Genomic DNA, 19,206 nt, shown 5'->3' on the forward strand with positions numbered 1-19,206 from the left:
CCCATTCCCTTTCCTTCTGTAGCAAACCAAAGGCCGTGGGACTAAGAATCCAAATGTGCTGGTTCGACTTTCAGCCACAGGAAATACAATAGTTGGAAATACAACATTAACCAAGTTATCACTCTATCCTGACATTCTCACTTGTATATAAAGGGGGGAGAAAATCCAGTCCAATTAAACAAGTTTTTATTGAGTGTCCACAATCTGCTCAGCATGGAGGCTTGTTGTAGTTTAGATGCTTCAGTTGTATCTGACTCTTCATGACCCCATTTGGAGGGTATTTTTTTTTTGGCAAAGATTCTAGTGGTTTGCTATTTCTTCCTCTAAATCATTTTACAAATTAGAAAACCAAGGCAAACTGTGGAAAGAAAAACTGAAGCAAGTTTTGGACTTTCTGCCACTCATGTGGAACAAACATCAGTTGGAATGCTAGAGAGAAGATATTGACAAGAATGACAGTTGGTGGGGGGGAGGGGAACTGGGAGTGACAATTGGTCTCCAGACTTTCTTCATAGCCCTTGGACTGGAAGGAGCCTCTCTCCCTGTCTCAGGATAGAAGTTCCTCTAATCCTGATTTTCCCAACTGTGTGTTCTACCCAGATTCCTGTGATCATGGCATCAAACAAAAGGATTGAAGGGGAGCTGTTTGAACTGTAAGGCCGGTCTTTAGGGGCATCAGTCCGAAGAGCCCAACCAGCTCTGAAGGTCAGAACTTTTCTTCCTCTTGCTGTCTACTGCTAAGACTTAGATTAGCATAGACAGGAATAAAAGAAACCCTTCACCATTTTTCGAGGCATGGCCTCAGCTCAAAAGCTGAGACTCAAAATCCAATCTAGGGAAATCCTGATTCCCTCTTCCCTGATACCTCCCAATCTAAACTTGTTATTAAAATTCATTTTTATTTAAATAACCAAAATCAGATAAGAGGACTATCATTTCAGGGGTCATAGAGGGAGCTAAACCTCAGGACAGCCATTCAACCATAGAAGGTCCTTATTGGACCCCTGCTGGGCAACCTTGGTCCAGGGGTGTCCATGCTTACCTGCTCCGGGGTATCTTCAACATCAATCAATAGAGAAGACATCCCCTCAGGCTATCATAGGTGGCCCATTTCTGGGAACCCCATTTTTCAAAGATAACCTCTCAGCAGGGGTAACTCTCTCCTTTTACTTCACTGGCAGCCATATTCCCTCTCTCCTTTCAAATCCTCCATTTCCTCTTACAAACCCTTCCTTATCCCCTGTCCCTCTTCAATACTCTACAATCCCTTTAACTCTTACAAAACACAGTTGAGTGACTTGCCTAGGGTCACAGAGCTAGTAAATGTCTGATATCGGATTTGAACTTTGGGCCTGGCAATCCATACATTACACCACCTAGTTACCCTCAGCATACATGCTTTAGTACATATAAAAGTATCAAGGCATAGTTTCTACTCTAAAGAAGTTGACAGCATAGTTTGGGAGAACAGACATATTGGAGAAATATTTAGCAGTGTAAGAATGATTTCTCAAATGAATAAAAAAACACATGCTAGTCACTACTCATTGTGGTACACATTCAAAGAAGTAAGACTAGTCCTTGCCCTCAAAGAGCTTATAGTCTAATGGAAGAAGACAACATGTACAGGGTAGAGCATTTTTTAATTAGTTCCACTTAAATTATGAAAGAGAACTCAATTTTTGCTAGAGTGATGAGGGAAGGCTTTGTGAAGAACTATAAATTTAAAAAAATTAATAGAATTTGGATAATAAGATGAAAGGAACTAAGTTTAGGATTCCTGGAGATTGGAGATATAGTTATGGTTTTTTTTAAACCCTTACCTTCCATCTTAGAATAAATACTATATATTGATTCCAAGGCAGAAGAGCAGTAAGGGCTAGGCAATGGGGGTTAAATGATTCATCCAGAGTCACACAACTAGGTCAGATATGAACGTAGGACCTCCAGTCTCTAGGTCTGGCTCTGCCCTCTAGTCATGAGATTGTTACCATTTTTGGAAAACATTTCCAAGAGAGAAATTTCCCAAATCATAAGATATCAAAGCTAGTCGAGGACTTAGAGGCCATCTGGTCCAGTACCTTCATTTTCTAAATAATGCAACTTTGGGCTGGGGATTAAAATGAATTGAATAGGAACATATAGCTAGGTAGGCGAGAGAGCCAAAATGGGAACCCACTTCTCATCTCCATTTCAGTGCATTAGCCACTCTGCTGTGGAGTTTGGAATGAAAGAGAATACTCTTTCAATAAGGTGGTCTACAAGTGGATGGATGTGTTTTGCTGCAATTAATTAACATTTTATTTAATTCAATAGGCATTTGTTAATTATTTAGCACATGCAAGATGCACTGTACTAAATATTGGAGTGGGGGAAGGCAAACATGGAAACAGTTCATACCCACCAGGAGCACACACTCCAACCAATCTCATTACCAATAATCCCACCTGAAATAGTTCCCTTTCATTAATTATCATCAAATCTGGAATGAAAACAAAAATATACTAAGTGATGGGGATTAACCATGTGACCAAGGAAGAAGAGGCTAGAGCTAGACCAGCCCCTGAAAATTCCACAAAGACAATTTTCCGTTGCATTCTCGACAAGCCTATGTGATTATGTAACTGAAAATTGACTCAGCAAAATAACCGTAATTGTACCATCTGACAAGTAAATTCCATGAGATAACAACAGCGAATTCCCCTTAAATGAATAGCTTGTAAAGGAATAGCAAAAGAGAATAGATATAGCCTTCTCCCACTTTTCTGCTGACAAATAGCCTTTGTCAATATTCTCATACTAGCTATTCATTTAAAAAGGCGTCACTCTTCTTTTTGCAAGACTCTTGTTTGCTTGTGTGGTACAATTACAGAGTAAATTAAGCTGAGCACCACAATGTACATTACTAGTGTAAGCTGTAGTTAAGCTAGCAAGACGTTTTTTATTATAATCCCCAGTTTTCACTTCATTGCAACTTTCCAAAACACCATCCTTTGGGGTTGAAATTTTCCATGCTCCTTTTTAGACCAAAGAGAGAGATATATATTTTTTTTCCCTTTTTGGAACATATGAAAAAAAAATTGCCTGCAGCTGCTTCTAAGTTATTGGAGAATCAAACCAAATATGATGTTTCTATTTTAAAAGGCTTTATTTTATAATCTCTAAGAAACTTAGCATGTAACAGCTATTATCCAGACATTAGTAATCCTCATGATACTCGGTTTCGCAAAGGACAAATTTGGATCCATTTTCATATTATTTTTCCCAGTTTTCCAATGAGGAAACTGAGATAAAGGTCATTTCCTCAAGACTGCAAAGGCTAAGTATTGTAAAACCAAAGTATTGTAAAGCTGAAAGGAATCTGGGAGCTTCTATTATACAATTGCTACCAGAACAAAGAGTGACCATGAAGGCTTTTCTCCAGCGTTCTTTTTATTACTTAGAAAGCAGCCCTTTCCATGTTCAGGTAGCTCATTTTTCTATCAGCAGCAAGTTCTTTTTGTAAGTTTATTACAAATAGACTTCCTATAACTTTTACTCAGCATTCATTCAAAAAATATTCATTGCACATCTATGCACGTACCATATAGCAAATACTTCCCCTCTTCCCCCAACTCCTGATTATCGTTCTTTCTTGTGAGGTCAAACAACATATTTAATTCCTTTTCCATATGCTTCCTACATTCGGAGACAGAGAAGATATCCCTAACAAATCTCTGCTCTAGAGCTTGTTTCTTCCAATTGATCATCTCCTGACTCAGCTTGGTGTCCCCCTGTTATCTTGGTAGTATTATTATAGACAAAATTAAACTTATAAATTCCCTTCTAACCATCAACACCCTGGATCAGTACATTATGCTTCTATTAGTGCCAACCAAGGTCGCATTTGTCTTTTACAGTGTTGACTCATTTCAAGATTAAAATTCGTGGAAACTCTCAGGTCTTCTTCATATGATTTGATGGCTAGACTCTTCTATCCCCATATTATTTGTCCATTTTGGCAGTGATGATGACCATGATTTTTTGAGTCATTTAATGTCTTCTCCTCTTTCAAATATATCTGAGTGCCCTAGAAATTGTGTTGTCTTCAGCCTAGCTGTCTTCTTGTGTATACTTGTTCTGGGTTCCCCTTTGCTTCCTTTAGTGACATTTCTCCATCCTTAGGAAACAAATCAGGAGCTGTGATTTTGAGTTCAAAGGTGCTCATTATTCTTTCAATCAGAGATGGCCTCCACTCACAGGAACTTATCATGTTGGAGCCAGATTTAGTGTGGATACCCAAATGGCTTAGCATACTGGCACTCTGGACACCTGAGCTCATGTCTTCCACCTGCCTCAGCTTCCCTGTTGGCAGGGATTACAGATCTGTGCCACCATTCTCAGTCATGAGACAAAATAAGTTTACACATATTGTGATAAATGTATATGTATATTTATAATATAAAAGTGATAGGGGCAATAAAATTTTAATTTGTCCATTTTTAGGAAGTGAATTTACCTTTTTTGTTTGTTTCCTGATGATTTTGTGCACACAATATCAAAATGACTAGTTGATTCAGTAAATTCTGCCAGTGGGTCAATTTGCCGGAAAGAAATGATGGGTAAGCTCATATAGCTGAAGCCAAAAACAATTTTCTGACTTTCTGAAGACCACACACATTGTTTCTGTGACACAGAAAAACATCTGGATGGAAAGAAAAATGTTTCAAAATCAGATGTTTTGCTTTATGATGCCAAACATTTTTGAAACAAACATGTTATGGAGGGCTTGCCACATTACTATGAGAACTGGAAGTATAAGAAACAATGCATGCCCTCGTTGAATTTATTAACCTGGGTAGGTATCAGAGGGCAAAACTTGTTTATACCAAGTGATTAATTATACAATGCGTTACATTGCTATCTATAATAAGTACAGAAGTAATTCTGAGAAGAAACATCTGTTTTGGCATCAAATAGGACAATTGTAATGGGGCTGTAACTAATTTAGGATTTGTGATTAGTGTTATAGGATCAAAGTATTGTAGAAGTAGAAAATACCTCAAAGATCATCTCATTCAACCTCCTCATTTTACAGGTAAAGCAACTGAGGATCAAAGAATCAAAGATGGTATTTTTTCAGCCAAATACCCATTTCCCTGCATACTTTCTCTAATTTCTAAATATTTTAATTTATTCATTTTACATTTGTGTTGTATAGATTTTTATGTCTACTTGTCTCCTCCAGTAGAAAACAAGCTCATTCAGAGTAGGGATTGTTTTATTCTTTGTACTTTTATTCCCAGAACCTAACACACAGTAGGGACTTAATAAGTACTTATTAATTGAATTGATTTAGTATGGGCCTAAACCAGTGAAACAACAAGTCACTCAAACTCTCTTCCTAGCAATCTCACCTCTGATCAAGTAGTCATAATTAAAACAGATGGAGATCCTTTGGATTTGATCCTAACAACTGGTTTCCATCTTAAAGCTGGCTAAGATAATCAGATCCGTTGTTTCTCTGGCTGCTTTAGCAACTTGTCATAAGATCCAGCTTCAGTTAAGTAAGATACTCTGAGACTGAGATGAAGGGCACCATATCATTGGAGGAAGAAGACCTTTCAGGAAAGTAAATGTTCACTACAAAGCAGAGCCTCCCACTCAGGTTAGTAACTGGACTCCAAATAATCATCCATTATGACCAAAGGCATCAAAGGGAACCAACCAGATCACCTTTCTTCATTTTTCAGAGGCAACCATTCCCCATGTGAAAATTAGAGCCATTTTGAATCACAAGACACTCTCAAGTCAGATGAAAAGATGTCATCAAATCCATGTAGGGCACGCTGAAGACCAAATGGTAATTCATCAGGATTAAGAGATTTCTTTAATCATCTTCGCACAGATGTGCATAGGAAGAAGAGCTCTTGTAAGAGCTATCGGCCAGCCCTACTATTAGTGAGCCTATTATCTCCTAACATCAGTGTCCTAAAACACTTTACCAGGTCACCAAAAGTTTCAGATAGCCTCTTTGCCTTCTATTCTGGTCATGTTTTGTCATGGGCAGGAGTGAGTTGAGTAAATGTTGGTTAACTGAATTGAATATAAAGAGCCATAAAACCTCACAGAAAGAGATAAACAAAAAAGATTAATGAAACAATCTCTTTCGTTTATGTAGTGTTCAAAGGTTTAGAAAAAATTTATAACTAGTGTATCATTTTCCCATTTTATAGGAAATTATATTCTGTTATGTTATATTATATTATATTATATTATGTCATTATATCATAACACATATTATATATTATACTAATTATATTATACTATGTTATATTGTATTATAAAAATAATTTTATTTTTATAGGAAATATTTTACATTTACAAATGAGAAAGCTAAGGTTAAGACAAGAGAGATTAGGCAACATTTCACTCAACTTGGTATCGTGGGCCTTTGTCCAGAGTCTGACATACCTGAATTCAAATCCAACCACAGTCACTTAAGTTGTGTGACTCTGGAAATGCCACTTAAATTCTGTTTGCTTAGATTTCCTCATTTGTAAAATGGAGATCAAAATACTAACATTGTTGTTGGAAGGTTCAAATAAAGTAATATTTGTAAGTTACTTAGAATAATGTCTAGAATTCTGGCATTTAGGTGATACATTGGATAAAGTTCTGTGCCTGGAGCCAAGAAGACTCATCTTTATAGGCTCAAATCTGACCTCAGAACCCTCTCTAGCTGTGTGACCCTGGGCAAATCATTTCATCCTGTTTGCTTCAGTTTCTTCTTCTTTAAAATGATCTGGAGAAGGAAATGGCAAACCATCCAGTATCTTTGCCAAGAAAACCTCAAATTAGATCACAAAGATCAGACATGACTGAAAACAATTAAACAAAAAAACCACAGTGCCTGGCATTTAGTGGGTACTTATTAAAGGTTTTTTTCTTCCTGTACTGTAAAAATTAACATTAATATACAATAACTTCAAATATTATATTTTATATAATATTTCTTAATAATCACTAGAAGTAGCAAAATAAAGATAACAAAATAAAACCATGTGCACATGGCTAATTTACTTGCTCAAATAGCCTGCTTCACCAATGTCCCGACCCAGGAAGGAAAGAGAGCTAGCTACAGAAGACCACACTATTTATCTCCTGTCCAAGTCAGCATGTAACAACAGAAAGTCAGTGGTCTCCTGGGAAATGTAGTTCAATGACACAAGATTTACAATTACACACAACCTAACTAGAGAATAGAGAAGCCAAGCCTAAATCTAGGTCTCCTGAATCCCAGAAAAGTGTTCTTCCTACTAGTCCATGCTACCTCAAGGGAAATTATAAGCCCAGTAAGTACACAGTAATGGAAGACAAAATGGAGTGAAAAGTCCAAAGTAGAGAGTCAGAAGCAAAAAAAAAAAAAAAGTCAAGACAGAAGCAGATGCAGACTACTAAAATAGGAACTCAAAAACACACAAAACTTGCTTAGAACAGGAATTTTCTTGTGTGCTACCTCCTAGAGTAGAGACACAGGATGTGAACAGTTAAAAGTTAAGCAAATGCATTTGTAATTCTACAATGTAATCTTGCATCAATCCTCTTATAACCTTGTATTGTTATGATGTAACTTTGTATTGGCACATTTGCACCAGAACCCATGGCATCTTTAAGAGATTTTATCAGAAGGAACTGCATGGTAGCCTTTCCAAGAGTATCTTTTTTCTCACCTGGCATAGAACCTGCCATTTCACCATTTGAGATTTATGCCTTAGAGGTTTGAAGATTTGTGGTCCTCAAAGACCACAATGAAATTTACAGACACTTGAAATTTACAAACTTAAGCCCCCTGACTTACTACTTTAGCCAGGATAGGTGGTCAACCAGATGCAAACAGGATGTATACCTGGTACAAGTGGAATCAGGAGTGGGAAGATGGACAGGGAGAAAAGATGTTTTTTTTGTTTTTTTTTTTACCCAGAAGTCATTCTCCTTGAAAAAGTAGCCTGTAGACTCAATGCAAATGCATCTGTCTGTATATGTGCTTTGATGCTTCTCCTACTACTTGTCTTCATTTTTCCAGACCAGGTACCTCTTCTCTGGCCAGTACTTCCCTCCTGCCTTCATTCATTGACATTCAGCATTTACCAAGCAACTGCTAGATAAAACTGCTAGCTTTGTCCTTGCTGCAGCCTCTTTTAGATTAGAGGGAATAGAGGCTGACCCTATGATTATATTTTATTGAAACAGAAAATTCCTGGCTGAAGAAACTCCCTCAACCAATGCACCTTTTTGACACCTTCTCTGAAAATTATAGACTTTGACTTAATTGTCTGGAAAAATCAAGAGTCTGAGGAAATTGCCTGGGTTCACACAAGCAGTGTGTGTATGTCAGAGGCAGGACTTGAACACAGGTTTCTTGGACTCAAGCCAGCTCTCTTATCTCTTCTATGATATTGCTAGAACATATGAAAATGCTGACAACTTCTACTAGTAGCTTAAGGACTATAATGATGATGCATGGAACTTGAAGAGTAAACTTGAGTAATTTTTTTTGAGCCCAAGTTTCAAATCAGCTCAACAATATAGCTAATTTCACAGGGTTATTAGTTTCACCAAATTTGGAAGCTGGAAGGAAATTTTTTTTATCAGTCATTTGGGATAGAATGTGCTTGAGGGAAGATATTTCCTTCTCATCTTCTTATCTCTCAGTGCTTTAATTATAAGGCACTTAATAAATGCTTGCTGAATTGAGTTGAAATTTACATTCTTTTATTTTTTAAATAAATGAAGAAACAGTCCAGTTATAATGGCTACCATTACTAAAATGTGACAAATGTCAAATCAGAAGAAGCTAGAGGAATATATTCTGTACTCATAATTATTCTGCTGTAAAGAGAACATGACAGAGAACTTGAAATTTTTTTTATCAAAATTGTCCCATAACAATTCCTTCCTTCCCTTATTTCATTTATTTTCTTCATCTTTTATCCCCTTCCTTTTTTCCTGCTCTTTCCCCTCCCCTTCTTCTCTCTTTTTTTCCTCTCTATTTTCCTCCTCTCTTTCCCTCTCCTTCATCTCTTCCTTTATTCTTTCCTTCCTGCCATTTTAAGAGGCTATTATGACCACAACACTTGTAAAAAATGAGAATACAAAGATAAAACCTAGAAAAACATGATCTTTGGGGGAAGAAAAAACAAGTAAATGAATATGAGGCTATGATTTAGGATATAATTAAGTACATAGAAAATGTACAAATAAAATGCTTTGAGACTAAAAGGGGGGATTACTTCCAGTTTGGGCCATCAACTCCCAAGATTTGCTGAATCTTGAAAATTGGAAGAATTTTCACAGTGAGAGTTTTGAGGAAAGGGGTAGTTCACTTAATTTGCTTTTTTAAAACCATTACCTTCCATCTTAGAATCAAAACTATACATTGGTTCCAAGGCAGAAGAGTGGTAAAGACTAGGCAGTGGGGGTTAAGTGACTTGCCCAGGATCACACAGCTGGAAAGTGTCTGAGGTCAAATTTGAACCCAAGACTTCCCATCTCTAGGTCTGGCTCTCCATCCACTGAGCCGACTAACTCTGATAGTTCACTTTAGACATAGGAGATAATGTGAATAAATGTATGAAGAAGGATATCAAGTTTTAGAAAAATAAGTACAAATTCTTGTATTGTAGAGTACCTAATCTAATAAATATTTTTAATGATTTAAAATAAAATAATTATATTTTTTAGATTACATGTGATATAATTTTCAAGATGTGGGATTGAAAAAACAGGGGATATGAAAGGTTTGTGGCAGGGGTATGGAGGAGTTGAAGGGAGAGAGGGAATATAGCTGCCAGTTAGGAAAGGGAGATGCCCCCTGACGAGAGACTATTTTTGAACCAAATGGGGTGTCCAAAAAAAGAGCCACTTATGATAGCTTGTGGGGTTGTTTTCTCTCTGGATTGATGCTGAAGTTGCCCCGGAGCAGGTAAACACAGACCTTGAGGGACAAGCCTTTCTCCAGAATTTGGTCACCCAGAGGGGTCCAATAAGGAACATTTGAAATTGGATGACTGAACTGAGGTTCAGCTCCCTCTATGCCCCAGAAAAGATAGTCCACTTGTCTGACTGCGATATTCAAATAAGATAAATTTTAATAACCAGTTCAGATTGGAGAAGTACCAGGGAAAAGGGACTCGGATGTCCCTAAATAAGGTTGGAGTCTTTCTCAGCTTTGGAGCTGAGGCCAGGCCTCACAGGCTGGTGGAGGGTTTCTCTTATTCCTGTCTATGCAATATCTGTGCTAGTTTTCTTAATTTCAAAATCTTAGCAATAGACAGCAAGCAACAAGAACAGTTCTTTACTTCAGAGATGATTGGGCCATGTCTTTGGGCTGAAGAAATGGAGGCACTCCTATCCAGACTGGGAAGCCAAAGCTCCTCCTACTACCCACTCCAGGAAGGAAGTGCTAGTCACAAGACCCACTGCCACTCCCAGTTGCCCCTTCCCCCACTGTCAGTCTTGACAATTTCTTCTCTCTCTAATATTCCCATTGTTGCCTGTTCCAACACAGTGGCAGAAAGTCCAAAACTTGTTCTAGTTTCCTTTCCACACAGTTTGCAATTCATGTTCTTTTCCTCCCTTCATCTCCTTTTACCTCCCCAAGAAAGCAAGTAATATATAATAGACTGTACATATTTCCATGTTCATCATGTTGCCAATAAACATTTCTTAAGGCCCTATTATGTGTCAAGCACTGAGCCATATATAGGAAATACAATTAATAAAAAAAAAGACAACCTCTGCCCTCAAGAAGCTTACATTCTAGGGGGCAGCTGGGTGGCTTAGTGGATTGAGAGCCAGGCCCAGAGACTGGAGGTCCTGGGTTTAAATCTGACCTCAGACACGTCCTAGTTATATGACCCTGGTGTAGTCTCTTAATCCCCATTGTCTAGCCCTTATTGCTCTTCTGCCTTGGAACTCATACCAGTATTGATTCCAAGACAGAAGGTAAGGGTTTGTTTGTTTGTTTGTTTTTAAATAAGCTTACATTCTAAAAAGGGAGACAACCCATAAAAGGAGGCAGGAAAGGCACAGGGAGAACAAGACACCAATGAGTCTTGGTGGAGTTGGAACCAAGCAGGACAGCAGATGCAAAGTAGTGTGAGCTAAGTCTACTTTCTGCTCTTTATAAAGTAAAGCAGTGGGAGAAGTTGGGTACTTCTTGAGCATGAGACTTGTGAAGATTAGATTTAGCTCTCCCCTGATTGTAACAATGAAGGTACTTAGCTCTTCCTTTATTGTGAAGATTAAATTGTAGTTGCCTGTTTAGATTTTAATCCCCAAAGTGTAAACCCAATATTTAAAGTAGATTTACCCATTTTTAACCACAAAAAGGTGTGAACTAACTACAAAAAAGGAATGAACTAACTACAAAAAGGTGTGAACTAACCACAACAGGTATGAACACCTATTTCATACATTTGTGGGAGGTCTGTGACCCATGTGTGAAAGAGTAGGCAGTCCTGGAGAGAAAGTCTGCTGTGATTGGTAGACGTACAATTTAGGGGAGGTGACACAAAAGAAAAAAGTCTTCATATAGTGGAAACAGAGACACACAGGGATCATCAGTCACTCGGGCTTGGACTGAATCATCATTCAGTCACTTGGACTTGGAGGGAAGACAGTCACTTGAAGCTGGAGGGAAGACAGACACTTGAAGAGAGACTGGAAGACAGACACTCAGACTTGAAGTGAAGACACTTGGCTATGGAACTGGACCCCTGGAGGAGCTTGTGCAGGAGACCTCAGACTTCTTTCCTTTTAGATGGTCACAGTGGTGAGTGTAAAGACTGACTTCTTTCCTTGCCCTTTCTGGAGGTGTGAACTTGAGACTCCTTTCCTCTGACTGGTGCCTTAGAAATTCTAACTGACTCAGAGGAAGCTGGAGTCTTCTCTCTCTGTCTGTCTGTCTGTCTGTCTGTCTTTCTGTCTGTCTCTCTGTCTGTCTGTCTGTCTGTCTGTCTCTCTCTCTGTCTCTCTCTCTGTCTCTCTCTCTCTCTGTCTCTCTCTTTCTCTCTCTCTCTCTCTCTCTCTCTCTCTCTCTCTCTCTCTCTGTCTCTCTTTCTCTCTGTCTCTCTGTCTCTCTGTCTCTCTCTCTCTCTCCCCTCCTCTCTCCCCCTTTCTCTCTTCCTTAATATCTTCCTCTATTGTAAAATAAACTACTACTAAATTCCAGTTATTTGGGATTTAGAAATTAAATCCCTGGTGACCACCTATATAAATATTTAGATTGCTAAGGGCCAAGCAAGACTAAAAGATGGTTTTGATGATTAAGATACAAATGATTAGGACAATAATGATACTTAAATTCTCTAAGAGTCAAAAAGGCTGTGTACAAAATGTGGAAAAAAGACTGAATTTGGAATCAGAAGATATGGGTTCAATTCTCAGCTGGGTCATTTACTACCTGAATGACCTTGGGTAACACATTTGCACTCTCCGAGCCTCAGATTCTTCATCTGTAAAATGAGTAGTTTTATCTGGATGACATGTACACTCCCTTTGAGTGCTAATCTAAGATCCTGTCAAATTTTTCCAAGAAGGAAAATAGGAGTATGAAGTTGAACAACACAAAGATAGAAATGTGATAATCCATTTGGATCATAGCTGTGCTTTCTTATTCCACATCACAAAAATATTCTCCTGTGTATTTCTAGAATGATGCAAATCCCTTGCCATTCCTGGACTTTGTCCAAGAGGTTTTGACATTATTTTGGGGAAAAATCTAAAATAAATTGGTTCAGTCATTGAGCTTTAAAAAAATGGAGAAAACCCTCCCACACACCTTTCCTTTGTGCTTTAATGATAATGGATAGCATCTTAATGATAGATGAGGCTAATGGGGAAATGGTGTAACCATGTTTTCACATCCTCTTGAAAAATAGGTTGGAGAAATTATGCCTTTTTTCTATTCTCACTAGGCACTATCCCTTCTGAATTTTTAAGTGACTTGTTGAAAATTCCATGGTAATTACTTTTTTTAAAGAGATGGTTTCATGTTCAAATGAACCCTGGGAAACATTAAAATAAAGAAGTTAAACATTTTTAATAATAAGACAAACTTGTTGAAAAGTTTTCCATAGTTATAGCTCCACACATAATTTTTTTTTAAATTTGCTATGTAGGGACAATGTGAGAATATTAAAATTTTACGAATACCTTAACTTTAACAGTTTTGACATCTGTTTGTTTATGTTTTTACCTGAAAATTACATTAGCATATCTTTATGTGTTTAATTGAAACTGAATTCAAAATGACCATGTAAGATTATCTCTTGTAAATTCAGTTTTGTTGTAGTTCTGTATGAATATTCATTATTCCATTCCATTCTGACTAAAAGCATTAGTCTGTATTATTTCTTAGCCTTTCAGAGCTTATTTTTGCCTGATTTTAGGTTTCTATTGAATTTTTCTTCCAGCTCAGTTAAGTGGGCTTCACTCTTTGTTTTGTTTTTTGTCTTTTTTTAAGTGCAATTTCATCCAACTAAAAATTGTCTCCATCAATGAAGATCAAAAACTTGTCTGGAATTTGTAGTCTTAGAGAGTTACTTGGTGGGGAACCAAGAGGTTGAACAACTTGTCCAGTGTTTCAAGGGCAAAGGTGGTACTCAGACCTACATTTTCCTGATGTCATGCTGTCTCTTTTGTTGTTCTTTAGTCATTTTCAGTTTTGTTCAACTCCTTTTGATCCTATTTGAGGTTTTCTTGGCAAAAATACTAGAGTAGTTTGTCATTCCCTTCTCTAGGTCATTTTACAAATGAGGAAACAGAGGCCAACAGAGGTAAGTGACTTGCACAGAGTCACACAACTAGTGAGCATCTGAGATCAGATTTGAACTCAGGAAGATGAGTCTTCTGATTCCAGGCCTGGCCTCTAACTAGTGCACCACCTAGTGCCCATATTGTCTCTATATCCACTAGATGACATTTTTTTTTCTATTTGCAGAATATTAAACCTCACAGAGAGTTTTTGTACTATCTGAACTATAGTTATATGATACCCCCTAAAGAGTTAATGTACTAAGAAAAAAAAAACTTCATTAGGGAAAAAAACTCTAAACCAAAACAAAACAAAAAAAAACAACACCCTACAAATTCCTCAAATATCACTGAGATTAAACAACAACAAACTTTCCAAAGTATAAATAAAACATAAAGACTAAACAGCACTTTTGATTATTTAAAGGGACAGTTTTTCTAAAAATAATAATGGCCAATTTTTTTAGGTGGATGATACAGTTTTTGGCCTTTTGCTAATTTAATTTAATAATAATAACAATAGTAACTAACATTTTTATAACACCTACTATGTGCCGGGCAATGTGCCAAGCATGTTACAAATATTATTTCATACTAAACATCTGATTTTAGAGATTGGTTTATTTGAAACATACAAAAGTTGAGATGTTAACAGGACATTTATTTCTTCCCTTCTCCCCTTTTAAATTTTGGTCACAATCATGTATTTGGCCTAAATTGAATATCTTGGGCTAAGAGTGTCATTACAATTCTAATATGGAGGTTGTAGAAAATTAATTTGGTGTTTTAAGGCTTTTATGACCCTTCTGAATGGGTTCCTTATTATCCCCAAACCTTCCCTTAATCCCGTTCATTGGACAGTTATGAATATTAAACTTAGGTGTCAATAAGTTGGATTATTCCAGAGGATCATTGGGCATTTGTCTAATGGCTTAAGGGATATCCGCCAGTATACAAGAGTGGAAAGGAATTGCCTCAGAAAAGCCTGCCTAATGTCCTCCTGATCTGCTTTGTAGAAGTGAAGGAGTCCCAGCATGAGTCTGTCTATCACAAACTGTGAAGAGAACAGTGGGTCAAGTTCCACTCCGTCTGTGATGTTTGGATAATTCACCTGAATCTCTAGAACAAAGCCAGAGAGAGGGGGCAGATGGTAGTCATTTGGAACAGGCTCCCCAGCCCCCCACGGCTGATCTAAAGGAGTGTTCCATAATCAGCAGAGAAATGGGAGAATTATAAAGTGGCCCCTCATAAATCACAATGTCACAGGAGTCGAAAACATGACGACTTCTCATACCTTCTGAAAAAGAGATGACAATTAATGTATTTTGTGCAAATGGGTTCAGTTTAGGGATTTGCACTTGACCTGTAAGAGGTAACAAAGAGTTTCCATTAGCTCTCAGGAAGGAAGTATTGGGGGCAGTGGAATGGAGAGAGTCGGGTTTTTTCCCCCTCTTCTTGTGCTTGAGGCAGGTGTTTTAGGCTAATCTTGCTGGGCAGACTAGCATTTAATTTTTGTCTTATCATTTTTTATTAGGAGACATTTTCACATCTGTGAAACATTTGTAACAGAGCAATCAATGTCAAGTTTTCATGTACCTCCTGCCACTCTTTAACCCATGACGAACACACTGATTTACCATGACAAACTTTTGAAATGGCTTCTCCTTTGCCTTTGACTTATACGAAGTGTTCAACTAGCAAAATGTATTCTGGCTACTGTCGGTTGAGGGCAATGAAGGTTTTTCCCATTGCGTGCTCTCTCTCTGTGATGGAGAGGTATAAAAGTGAGGACCTCTGCGGTTATCCCAAGTCCTAAAAAGTTCCCTTCTATCTTTATTGATCCTTAGAGTTCAATTTATTCAGACTTATGACCTTTACCCACTCACCATTTTGAAGTAGAGAGCTCTGATTTCTTCAATGCAAGGAACACCGATTGTGGAAATTCTCTCTGTTGAAATAGCTCAGACTCATCTATGACTTACAGCCTAGGAGAGTTGCCTGTAGGCACTGAGAGAATAAGATTTTTGCTGAGAGTCACACAGCTAGCATAAGGTCAGAGGCCAAGTCCGCCGAACTTCAAGACTAACTCTCTATGAACTATGTCACATCGCCTCTCATCTACTTTTTAGTCAATTTTAAAAATGAAAAAATAAACAAACCAAGAAACCCAAACAACTCTCAATTTTCCACTGGATCATTCCAAGATGACATTTTGACATTTCTGGACCTGCGTGTGACAGCTTCCATGCCCCGTATCTGGGAGTAAACAATAAAACGAGAGGAAGTGATAAAAAAAAAATCCTGATGCTTCTTTCAAAAATAGCCCAATGGGGAAAAGCAAGCAGCGGAAGCTAATGCTCTCACAATACTGTAATGCAATTTTCTTTTATGTATCACTTTTCATGGAACCTGGGTCCCAAATGCTTTACAGACTTCAATGCAGTTATAGAGTTAAAGGTCAGAGAGGATGAGGAAAAGGGAAATGGAAGATAGATATCAGAGAAGGGTAATGCTAACATGCAAATAATTACAGCCAAACCAAGGATGGAGAGGAGGGAGAGAAAAGAAATTTGAAACTTCAGAGGGAGTAAGACTAAAAAATCAAAAGGGTGAAGTATTAATGATTGTCTTTTTATAGGGGATTTTGAAAAGGTCAAGGAGTAAAGATATGAGAAAAACAAAAGCAAAAAAGTGGGTGCTGGGACCCTTAAATCAATGGTAAAAAGCCCCTAGAAATGGAGTCAGAAAATAGCACCTAGATACCTGAGGACACTTGCTGGATTTTCATATGAGGAGAATGAGAGTTCAGCCTTGTGCTCATGGTGATAAAATTGGGTAAATCAGAAATAACCAAGCAGTGTGATGGAGTGAAAAAAAAAGAGTAAGAGTAAAATGTCCTGGGTTTCTAGTCTAGTCTCTGCAGTTTACCAATAAGTTAATCTCAGTTAACCCATTGGAGCCTTAGATGCCTTTGTAAAATGGAAATGAGAGAGAACATAGTTTAGTGGATAGAGGATCTACTTTGGAACCAGGAAGAGTTGCGGCATGCAAGTCACATCTGGCATTTACTAGCTGTGTGACTCTGGAAAGTCATTTTCCCAGAACTTCTAAGTAGCATCATAGATAAAGCTCCAGGCCTGGAGTCAAAAGAAGCTGGGTTCAAATCTGGTTTCACACATATCCTGTGTGACCCTGGGCAAGTCACTTAACCCCTTTTGATTAGCCCTTGCCCTTCTCTTCGAGTTGTTACTAAGACAGAAAGTAAGGGTTTTAAAAAAAGTCATTTTCCATGTTGGTATCTCAAGCAAGAGTCCAATCAATCAGTTAGTCAACATGTATGAATTAAGTGCGTTCCAGGTGCCAGGCATCCTGTCTAACACTATTAAGTTAGGGGTATAGTACTAATTGACAAAATTGGAGAAGTTTCTATGGAGATAATTCCCTATACTGATAAAATTACAGGTTTGAACCCTACATTGCCCCCTTCTTAACTCCACAACTACTACCACACATAAAATCTCTGAAAAATCCATGCTTGAAACTATGTTGAATAAATAAAATCACATTAGAAATGAGTGATGACAAACCTTGACTTACAAACCCATCTGTGCCACTATTTTTACCGGGTGTTCCCTGAAAGTAGTCTTACAATTCTTATTCACATCTGGAAGGTCTGGTAAATTCCTTTCTTAGCTAGTTCCTGGGAATGGCTTTTTTTAAAAAAATAATCCAAATCAGAAAGAATTAAGGGGATAGGGAGAGAGAAAAAGTCCTCAAAGAAAGAGAATAATTGAACTCCTGAAGGAAAAGGAATTGCCTTTAAGTTGTTATTTTTTCTCCTCCTCATAGTGACTGCCTATGACAAAATATTTTTTAAAAGTTTGTCTCTGTGGATGAACGAAAATCTTGGTCATTTCTAAAACTGGACATTCAATGAAATAGACTAAGTGACTATAATATAGTGACTGTTGAAAGTGTTCAGAAAATTTGACTAGGACTATATTTTTTTTTTGCACTGCCATAGAGGAGAAAGAAATAGGAAAGAGGAATAACTTTGGATGCAAGGAGAGCTGAGTTTAAATTCCACCTCTGACATTTCATCAGTAGGTGACAACAAGCAAGTCTATTAACTTCTTAATATTCCAGTCAATATTATCTAAGATTCTAAGTTATAAAGAAGTTGCCATTCTCAAATGAAGGAGGAGATTACTACATTAGGATTTGCCATACCAATGAAATGAAAGATAGGGCAAATAATTTTATTCCTTTTTTTATGGAGTGAAATTATTTGCCCTATTTGTCTCATAGGATTGTTGTCCCACAAAAATGACAAAAGATTATGGTAGCACTTTAAAAATACTATTGAAATATACAAAATATGTATAATGGCACTAAATATTTCATGTGTCTTTGCTGTGGTTCAGTCATTTGAGTCCTCTCCAATTCTTCATGTTTCCATTGGAGGTTTTCTTGGCAAAGATAATGGAGTGGTTTGCCATTTCTTTTTCCAGCTCATTTTCCAGATGAAGAATGGAGGCCAATAGGGGTTAAGTGACTTGCCTAGGGTCACACAGTCACTAAGTGTCTTAGGCCAGATTGGAGCATAGCAAGATGTGTTTCCTTACTTCAGGCCTAGCACTCGATTCACTGTACCACCCTAGATGCCCCTTTTTGTATGCCTTGGACCTTGGTTAATGATTAACATCTTAGTTTGACATTTGTTTAATTTGGACCATCTTTTTGTATGAACCTTTTGGTCTCCTGGAGGGCAATATCTTCTGTGACAGGAGGAAGGTGGGGAGAAGCTGGGACACTTGTAGATAGGATTTATTATATAAATAAGAAGAAACACAATTTACATATTTAAGAAGATTTGTGATTTCATTTATATACAATCTTCTCTTTCTTTGTATATGGAAATTCTTGTTTTGTTTGGTTTTGTAAAAATTGGAATTAAAAAAATAGGTCTATCTTTCTGGATCCTTTTCAACTTGGCTTAAAGAAAAAAGACATGCAGTAAAGGGATTTTGTTAGCACAGTCCTTGGTTAGATAGTACCCTCTCATAAATATCTCTTAGAATACAAGGAATAAAATATGATGTAGTAAATAAACTAATTAATCTCCTCCACCTTTTATGTGCTCTACTATGCTAGACTAGCTTTTACCTTTTGGATGAAGTCTTGCCTGTAGCCAGTATTGATATCTTACCAAGTTTCTCTCAGTCCTCTTATGTGTAAATTACCATAGAATCAGCTGATGGAATTCTTATTTTCATGGGTTTTTTCCTGGTGGCACATAATGTAGTGGATATAAAACTGGCCTCCAAGGACTCAATTCAGTCCCATCTCTAACCTAGACTAGCTGTTTGAACCTTTGCAAGTGCTATGGACAACTCTTTAAGAAGATAA

General features: G+C 37.5%; 1 long non-coding RNA gene across 1 annotated transcript; it reads right to left on the minus strand.

Annotated features, from left to right (window-relative positions):
- Positions 1 to 3,848: 3,848 nt before the first annotated feature.
- LOC130454628 (uncharacterized) lies at positions 3,849 to 5,606 on the minus strand. The gene is made up of 2 exons (XR_008912399.1): positions 5,397 to 5,606; positions 3,849 to 4,684 (listed from the first exon to the last, which is right to left on the minus strand). It is a non-coding gene; the product is annotated as an uncharacterized LOC130454628 (long non-coding RNA).
- Positions 5,607 to 19,206: the final 13,600 nt, after the last annotated feature.

The sequence above is a fragment of the Monodelphis domestica genome, chromosome 5 (assembly GCF_027887165.1).
Source record: "Monodelphis domestica isolate mMonDom1 chromosome 5, mMonDom1.pri, whole genome shotgun sequence".
Classification (NCBI taxonomy): Eukaryota; Metazoa; Chordata; class Mammalia; order Didelphimorphia; family Didelphidae; genus Monodelphis; species Monodelphis domestica.